Source organism: Mandrillus leucophaeus, unplaced genomic scaffold (genome assembly GCF_000951045.1).
Source record: "Mandrillus leucophaeus isolate KB7577 unplaced genomic scaffold, Mleu.le_1.0 Scaffold542, whole genome shotgun sequence".
Lineage (NCBI taxonomy): Eukaryota > Metazoa > Chordata > Mammalia > Primates > Cercopithecidae > Mandrillus > Mandrillus leucophaeus.
The window spans coordinates 230,612-240,091 of NW_012105831.1; positions in this window are offsets into that span (position 1 = coordinate 230,612).

Sequence of the window (9,480 nt, forward strand, 5' to 3'; positions counted from 1 at the left end):
GATCTCGGCTCACTGCAACCTGCCCCTCCCAGGTTCAAGTGATTCCTGTGCTTCAGCCTCCTGAGTAGCTGGGATTACAGGCACACACCACCACGTCCAGCTACTTTTTGTATTTTTAGTACAGATGGGGTTTTGCTCTGTTGGCCAGGTTGGTCTCGAGCTTCTGGCCTCAAGTTATCCGGCCGCCTCAGCCTCCCCAAATCCTGGGATTATAGGCATAAGTCATTGTGCCTAGCTCCTTATATGATTTTAAAATGGCAGGATATAAGAAGCAATGGAATGAAGCCAGTGGGACTGCAGAGGGCAGGTGGGAGCAGACAGGAACTTTGGAGCTAGAGTGGCTTGAAGGATGCTTGATGGATATAATTGCAAGAGTTCTGTCTCAGGAGAGCTGATGCGCTGTAAATGTAGTAAACAGACTATTTTCTTAAAGAACCTTCCACTGCTATGTTTAGTATTCAGTTTAGCAAACTTCTCGTGGGTAGCTACTGGGAGTCCCGCAGTGTTAGGAGTTGGGGTACAAGCCTGCTGTGTTGGTGGGAATCCTGAAGGGAGTCAGCCACATACCCTGGAAGAAGGGGCTTTCCTGAGAAAGGACAGCCCAACTGGGCATTACTGGAGCTTGTTCCAGAGAGGCAGTGGGAGGCTCCACCGGCAGGCTTGGAGGGTGCTTGGCCCTAATACTAAATGTTGGACTTCATGGCATCAACGAAGGAGAATCATTGGAGCCTTTTAGTATGAAGCTAAGTTTTTTGTCCATCACAGCCATCTTCTTGCCTAGACTCTTTTACGATATGGCATTTGTGACATAGCCAAGAGTGAAGACACATTGAACACTGACTTAATGCTTTGAGTAGGTGGAGAGTTGAATGACTCAAAGCTACTTCTCTAGAGATTAATTTGAAGCTAGAAAGTAACATTTATTTCTGTTTTCTGTGACAGCAATAGGCTTAAGCTTGTAATCGTTATCCACAAGTAGGTACTTGATACCTCCCCTAAGTGACCTGGAGAGTGACAGATACAGTAATGGGCACAATCCCTGGTTTTTTGTTGTTTTTAAGACAGAGTCTCACTCTGTCACCCAGGCTGGAGTGCAGTGGCGTGATTTCACTCACCAGGGATTTGGCCACCACACCTAGCCAAATACCTGGTTTTAAGCAAAATTTTAATATGGAGTTTATGGTTGTTAGTATAATGAAATGCGGCACCATAGCAGTTGATTTTTGTCTTTCAGAACCACATTGGCTTTTTATATTGTTTCAAATTTGATAGATGCCCAATGTATATAACAAAATTTTTCCCTCATGTGTATTTATTTATTTGTTCGTTTATGTGTTTGTTTTGAGATGGGGTCTTGCTCTGTCGCCCAGGCTGAAGTGCAGTGGTGCAATCTCAGCTCACTGCATCCTCCGCCTCCTGAACCCAAGCCATCCTCTCACCTCAGTCCTGGGTAGCTAGGATTACAGACCCTGTCACCAGGCCTGCCTAATTTTTGTGTTTTTTTGGGAGGCCAAGGCGGGAGGATAACTTGAGCTCAGGAGTTTGAGACCAGGCTGCAATCCCAGGCTGGAGTACGGTGGTGCAGTCGTAGCTCACTGCACTCTTGACCTCCTGGACAAAAGCCATCTTCCCACTTCAGCCTCCCAAGTAGCTGGGACTATAGGTGTGTGCCACTATGCCTGGCTTATTTTTTATAGAGATGGGGTTTGACCATGTTGGCCAGCCTGGTCTCAAACTCCTAAGCTCAAGGGATCCACCCACCTCAGCCTACCAAAGTGCTGGGATTACAGGCGTGAGCCACCGCAGCCAGCCCATGTATGTTTATCGAGTGGTGTATGTTAGTCATGATAGTGGGTGGTTTGAGGAAATACCAACATAAGTAAATGGGAGGTTTCTATCCTAGAGGAATTTGTTGTGCTCTGTTCTCTCTGGATTGTTCACAAACCAGAATGCTGATCAATGACTTTGCTGGGGTTGTGGGTGGGCAACTTGCTCAGGAGATCCCTGGCACCCAAATGAGAGCCCAGAAATCACTCTGAATGGTCAAAAGTAAGGCAGGGTAGGGCGGTAGAGCACAGGGTGTCGAATTAATTGCATGTGAGGGCTGAAATCCCAGGTCTGTCCCTTCCTAACTGTGGGCTGCTGCTGGCAAGGTGCTGGCCTTGCTAGCCTCAGAGTTCTCATGTTTAAACCTCAGCAGTTTGTTGTGAGTATTCTAGGTTACAGTGGATTCCAAACTAGCCACAAGTGAAGCACATAGGTAAATGGTAGTCATTGGTATTGTTATCAAAAGGAAGTTGCTTAGCTGGGTACAGCTAAGCAGCTGGGTGCAGCTCACACCTATAATCCCAGCACTTTGGGAGCCTGAGATGGGCGGATTGCTTAAAGCCAGGAGTTCAAGGCCAGACTGGGCAATAAAGTGAGAACCTGTCTCTATAGAAAAAAAAAATAAGAATAAATAAAAACAAATAAAAATTACTCAGAGTGCCGTAATGTGAGCCTATAGTCTCAACTACTCAGGAGACTGAGGCAGGAGGATTGCTTGAGCCCAGGAGATTGAGGCTGCAGTGAGCAATGATTACGCCACCACACTCCATCCTGGGTGACAGAGCAACAGCCTGTTTGTAGAATAATAATAACAATAATAAAAAGAAAGTTGCTTAGGATGGCTACTATAAAAAATGAGAAATCATGATGAAATCATGTCATGTTGAAAAAGAACACAAAAACAAAAATCAGAAAATAACAAGTGGTGCCAAGGATGTGGAGAAACTGGAATCCTGTGCATTGTTGGGGGGAGTGTAAAATGCTACAGCTATGATGGAAAATCATATGGTAGTTCCTCAAAAAGTTAAACATAGAATTGCTATGTGATGCAGCAATGCTACTTCTGGGCATGTACCCCAAAGAACTGAATGTGGGGTCTCAGGGATGTTTGTATACTTGTGTTCATAGTAACATTATTCACAATAGCCAAGAATTAGAAGTAACTCATGTTCATCAATGGATGAAACAAAATGTGGTTTATACGTACATTGGAATTTTTTTTTCTTTTTTTGAAACAGGGTTTCACTCTGTCACCCAGGCTAGAATGCAGTGGAGCCATTACAGCTCACTACAGACTTGACTTCCTGGGCTCAGGTGATCCTCCCACCTCAGCCTCTTGAGTAGCTGGGACTACAGGTGCATGCCACCATGCCTGGCTAATTTTTTGTATTTTTTGTAGAAATAACGTTTTGCCATGTTGTCCAGGCTAATCTTGAACTCCTGGGCTCAAGTAATCTACCTGCTGTGGCCTCCCAAAGTGCTGGGATTGCAGGCATGAACCACCGTGCCCAGCCATACAATGGAATGTTATTCAGCCTTTAAAAAAAAGAAATGCTGGCTGGGCGCGGTGGCTCATGCCTGTAATCCCGGCACTTTGGGAGGCTGAGGTGGGCAGATCACCTGAGGTCGGCAGTTTGGCACCAGCCTGACCAACATGGAGAAACCCCATCTCTACTAAAAATACAAAATTAGTCGAACATGGTGGCGCATGCCTTTAATCCCAGCTACTCGGGAGGCTGAGGCAGAAGAATCACTTGAATCCGGGAGGCAGAGGTTGCAGTGAGCCGAGATCCTGCCACTGCACTCCAGCCAGCCAGGGCAACAAGAGTGAAACTCCATCTCAAAAAAAAAAAAAAAAAAAAAAAAGGAAATGTTGACACATGGTACAACAAGGACAAAACTTGAGGACATCATGCTAAGTTAAATAAGCCAGACACAAAAGGACAAATACTGTATGAGTCCACTAATATGAAGTTCTTCAAATAGTCAAATTCATAGAGACAGAAAACAGAATGGTGTCTTCCAGGGACTTGATGGGGGAAGGAATGGGAAGTTACTGCTTAATGGATACAGAGTTTCAGTTTTACAAGATGAAGAGAGTTCTGGAGATGGATGGTGTGATAGTTATACAAGAATATGAATGTACTTAATGCCACTGAGTTATACACTTAAAATAGTTATGATATAAATTTTATATTGTGTTTATTTTACCACAACTTTAAAGAATGAAAAAAAAGTTACTTGATGGCAGAAATGTGTATAAATAGACAGAGGTGTCCTTGGGGATATTTCATTAAGTTTGATAAATTGCCCTTCTGGCTGGGTATTTACCTACCAAGCAGGTGGGTGTTCACTTTTTTGGCAGAGAGGGAACAGGATCTTTACTCTTTGTCATTTAATACATTGCCACGTGGATTGCTGGCTGACAGTATATTGAAATGGCTGTGATGTGGGAGAGGGAATGATAATGGAGAAATTTACAAAGGCAGAGATCGTGGATTACAAAGTAAGGAGAAACTTCTAACAATCAAAGCTGCCTGCATGGGTCCTGGAGAAGGGTCCTTCTCCATCATTAAACGTTTGTCAGCAAAGGCTAAGAGATTCTTACAAGACCTTTTAGAAAAGGTTGCATTAAGGCAGGGCATGGTGGCTCACATCTGTAATCCCAGCACTTTAGGAGGCTGAGGCGGGCAGATCACGAGGCCAGGAGTTCAATACCAGCCTGGTCAACATAGTGAAACCCATCTCTTCTAAAAATACAAAAATTAGCCAGGTGTTGTGGCACGCACCTGTAGTCCCAGCTACTTGGGAGGCTGAGGCAGGAGAATCACTTGAACCCAGGAGGCGGAGGTTGCATTGAGCCGAGACCACACCATGGGACTCCTGCCTGGGTGACAGAGCAAGACTCCATCTCCAAAAAAAAAAAAAAAAGAAAGAAAGAAAGTTGCATTAGATGGCTCTAAAAGGTGCTTTCTGATTTGATGATACGGTTATGTTAATATTTCTAGCCATGCACTCATTGACTCTAAATTATATAATAAGAAAGTATCTTTTTTTTTTTGAAGCAGGGTCTTGCTCTGTCACCCAAGATGGAGTGCAGTGACACCATCATAGTTCATTGCAGCCTTGAACTCCTGGGCTCAAATGTTCCTCCCATCTCGGGATCCCAAATTCCTGGGATTACAAGCATAAGCCATTGTGCCTTGCCAAAGAAAGAATATTTCTGACAGAGTTCTTTCTAACAGGATTCGAGGGAATTTTTCAACAAGTTTTCCCAATGCGGGAGTGTGTGTGTATGTGTGTGTGTGAGTGTGTGTTTAAAATTTAAGTATAACACTTACGTAGAAAAGTGCAGAAAACAGAAGAATCTAGCCAAATGCAGAGTCTTGTGTAACCACCCCCAAGATCAAAAAGCAGAATGATGTTGACCCTCCCCCAAGCAGTACTCCCCGAAAGGCATCTGCCATTCTGCTTCTAGTTTTTGTTTAGTTTCCAATGTAGGCTTTTAAACAATAAATTGTAGGGAATTGAAAAGCAGTACAAAGCCATTTGGTTTGGCAAATAAACAGATTTTCAAGCTGTGGGTTTGGCTACCACCGGCATCTCTCTGTGTGTGGAATTTACTTGCAATTCAACTGGAGAGCAAGACCTCTTCCTGTTTTACCCTGGCAATTCAGTTGCTAAAATTCTCACACATGAGTTTGATCTGAGCCTTATTTAAATACCTTTTTATTCATCCATTAATTAGTAAAATTAGTTGGCACAAGCCATATATAGCTGGTTTTTCTGCACAGCCAAGTAAATTTATAAATGCAAATATGTGGGTGTGATAAGGGTAGTTTCCACTGACCCACATGTAATCAAACATCCTGTTATATGACACAGTGCCAGTCTGTGCATAGGCATTTGAAAGTACTGACTGAGTTTGTGAATTCAGTGATGCTATTCTTCAGTAAAATAAGGACTCATTTTTCTGATGTTAAGGAACACAGCACCTTTGTTACGGACTGTTATTTCAACTTCTGCTTCATGTAGTTTTGATATTTATTTTTGTTGGGGGTGACAGGGAGAGGCATAATTGACCTGTGGCAATTGTTAATCCATGAAGTCATGCTTCACTTATGCATCATTCAGAAAACAGTTCTTGGGTACTCACTACTCTTGAATATGCATGCATATGACTTGCAGTCAAAGCCATGAGTTCTCAATAACAAAACTGTTCCAGATATACTCAGAAAGTTAAAATGCTTAAAAAAACTAGGAGTATACTTTTTTAAAGAAAATTTTCCTTTTATTTTTGTTGCTGTTTTGTTTTGTTTTTTAGAAGCAAGGTCTCACTATGTTGCCCAGGCTAGAGTGCACTGGCCATTCACAGGCACGATTATCACTCACACGCTACGGTCCTGAGCTCCTGGGCTCAAGCGATCCTCCTACCTCAGCTTCTCGAGTAGCTGGGACTAGAGGCATGTGCCACTGCACCTGGCTTAGAGTATAAATTTTCGTGTCACACAAGATATGAAGGATATGCACAGGCACTGGACCCATCTGTGGGTTCATCTTTCTGTGGGACCCACTAAGGGACCCATCTTTCTGTGAAAAAGTCACAAGTGAAGTCTGGGCCATGCAGGAAATAACCATACCCCAGGAGAACATGCTGAGCCTGTAGTTTGCCTGTCTGCATCCCCGATACCCCCCAGATTATTTTTATTTTATTTTTTACTTTTTATTATTTTAGACAGGGTCTTGCTCTGTTGCGGAGACTGGAGTGCAGTGGCATGGTCATGGCTCCTGCAGCCTCCATCTCCTGGGCTTAAGTGATCCTCCCACCTCAGCCTCCTGAGTAGCTGGGACTACAGGTGCATGCCACTGTGCCAGATTAACTTTTTTAATTTTTTTTTTTTTTTTGAGACAGTGGTCGCTCTGTCACCCAAACTGAAGTGCAGTGGCTCAATCTTGGCTCACTGCAGCCTCAACCTCCTGGGCTCCAGTGATCCTCCCAGCTTAGCTTGCCAAGTAGCAGGGACTACAGGCATGTGCCACTACACCTGGCTAATTTTTTTTTTTTTTTGACAGAGTCTCGCTCTGTTGCCCAGGCTGGAGTGCATTGGTGCTATCTTGGCTCAATGCAACCTCTGCCTTGTGGGTTCCAGCGATTCTCCTGCTTCAGCCTCCTGAGTAGCTAGGATTACAGATGCCTGCCACCATACCCAGCTAATTGTTTTGTATTTTTAGTAGAGACAGGGTTTTACCATGTTGGCCAGGCTAGTGTCAAACTCCTGATCTCAGGTGATCCACCCGCCTCAGCCTCCCAAAATTCTGGGATTACAGGCATGAGCCACCACGCCTGGCCTGCCTGGCTAATTTTTGTATTTCTTGTCGAGATGGGGTTTTGCCATGTTGCCCAGGCTGGTTTCAATCTCCTGTGCTCAAGTGATCCACCCATGTGCTTCAGTCTCCCAAAGTGCTGGGATTACAGGCATGAGCCACAGTGCCAAGCCTAAAATTTTCTGTATAGATGGGGATCTCACTGTGTTGCCCAGGCTGGTCTTGAACTCCTGGGCTCAAGTGATCTTCCCACCTGCTTCAGCCTCCCAAAGTTCTGGGATTACAGACGTGAACCACTGCAGCCAGCCCCAAAACCTCCAGTTTAATTTCCTCCAGCCACAGTTTCTGATGCTTGGCATCTCTGCATTTTAACTGTTTGTTAGCAACGGCTGGATGCTACAGAGGATTTGAACAAAGAGTGAATCTTGGGAATGGAGAGAATATTGGACCAAAGAGACTGACCAGAGCAGAGCAGTTTCCAAGTGAAGAAGTGAGTCCCTCAGTTGGAAATAAAGTAGGAAGAGATGGGGAAGTAACTTGACTGAATTCCTTACTAATCTTGGTGAAGAATATAGGTATGGATTAGTAACACTGTAGTAGCTAATGAAAAATATTCAAGGTTGTGAACTTTGGGGTGTCTGAGGAGCAGCATGATGTCATAGTCACAAACTGAGAGTCAGGAATTGGTTTCTGGGCTGGGTGTGGTGGCTCACACCTGTAGTCTCAGCACTGAGGGAGGCCAAGGCAGGAGGATCACTTGAGGCCAGGAATTCAAGACCAGTGTGGGCATCATAGTGAGACCTCATCTCTACAATTTTTTCTTTTCTTTTCTCTTCTTTTTTTTTTTTAAGGAATTGCCTTCTAGTCAATGCTTTGTCAAATACCAGTCTTGGGACATTAGATGAAGTTCCTTAAGCTCTTGAGGCCTCATTTTTCTAATACATAAAACAGTAATAACAGATTTTTGTTTGGTATCTCATCCAGTTGTTTCAAGGATTAAATGGGGTAATGTACCTGGGAGTTCCTTGAAGAGTCTAATTTTCTCCCCAGTTTTGGCTGTTGTTTTGGATTAAACTGTACTACCCTGAGCCTTTTCTTGATTTTGGAGGATCCCTGCCCACTCCCCACTCATGGTACCCCTGGCCTGTTTCAGTCAATTCACTCATGCATCAACACCAGTCCTGTGGGGAAGTGGAAATTTGGTGTACATACCAGGTGCACTTTCATTCTTCTGAAGATGTTATGACAAACAGCAAAGAGAACACCTTTTCTCTTATCATTAGGTCATCCTTAAGCATCTCGTGAGGGGTAAAGCAAAAAAAAAAAAAAAAAAAAGTTTTAGCTAGATGTGGTGGCATGCCCCTGTCATCCTAGCTGCTCTGGAGGCTGAAGCGAGAGGTCCCTCGAGTCCAGGAGTTGAAGGCTGCAGTGAGCTATGATTATGCCACTGCACTCCAGCCTGGGTAACAGAGCAAGACTCTCACCTCTGAAAAAGAAACAACAACATCAAAGAAACAAAAGCAAGTTTATAAATAAAGAAACAGAATAGCAGGGACATGGATGAAGCTGGAAACCATCATTCTCAGCAAACTAACATAAGAACAGAAAACCAAACACCACATATTCTCACTCATAAGTGGGAGCTGAACAATGAGAACACATGGACACAGGGAGGAGAACGTCACACACCGGGGCCTGTCAGGGAGCGGGCGGCCTAGAGGAGAGATGGCATTAGGAGAAATACCTAATATAGATGACGGGATGGTAGGTGCAGGAAACCACCATGGCTCGTGTATACCTGTGTAACAAACCTGCATGTTCTGCACATGTATCTTAGAAATTAAAGTATAATAATTTTTTTTAAAAAAAAGAAACAAAGAATAAAAACCATGCCTAATTTAGTAAGAGAGACATTCCCTGCAAGCTCCTCACCTTCATTTATTTATTTATTTATTTAGATATAGAGTCTTTCTCTGTCACCCAGGTTGGAGTGCAGTGGCGCGATCTCGGCTCACCACAACCTCTGCCTTCCGGGTTCAAGCGATTCTCCCTACCTCAGCCTCCTGAGTTGCTGGGACTACAGGTGCCCGCCATCACGCCCAGCTAATTTTTATATTTTTAGTAGAGACGGGGTTTCGCCATGTTGGCCAGGATGGTCTCAATCTCCTGACCTTAGGTGATCCTCCCGCCTTGGCCTCCCAAAGTACTGGGATTACAGGCATGAGCTACGACGCCCGGCCTAACCTTCATGTAAATGATGAGGAAATAACTGCAATGGAGTGAGCTGGTTGGAGAACCATGTTACTCACCCGAACACCGACTTTATGC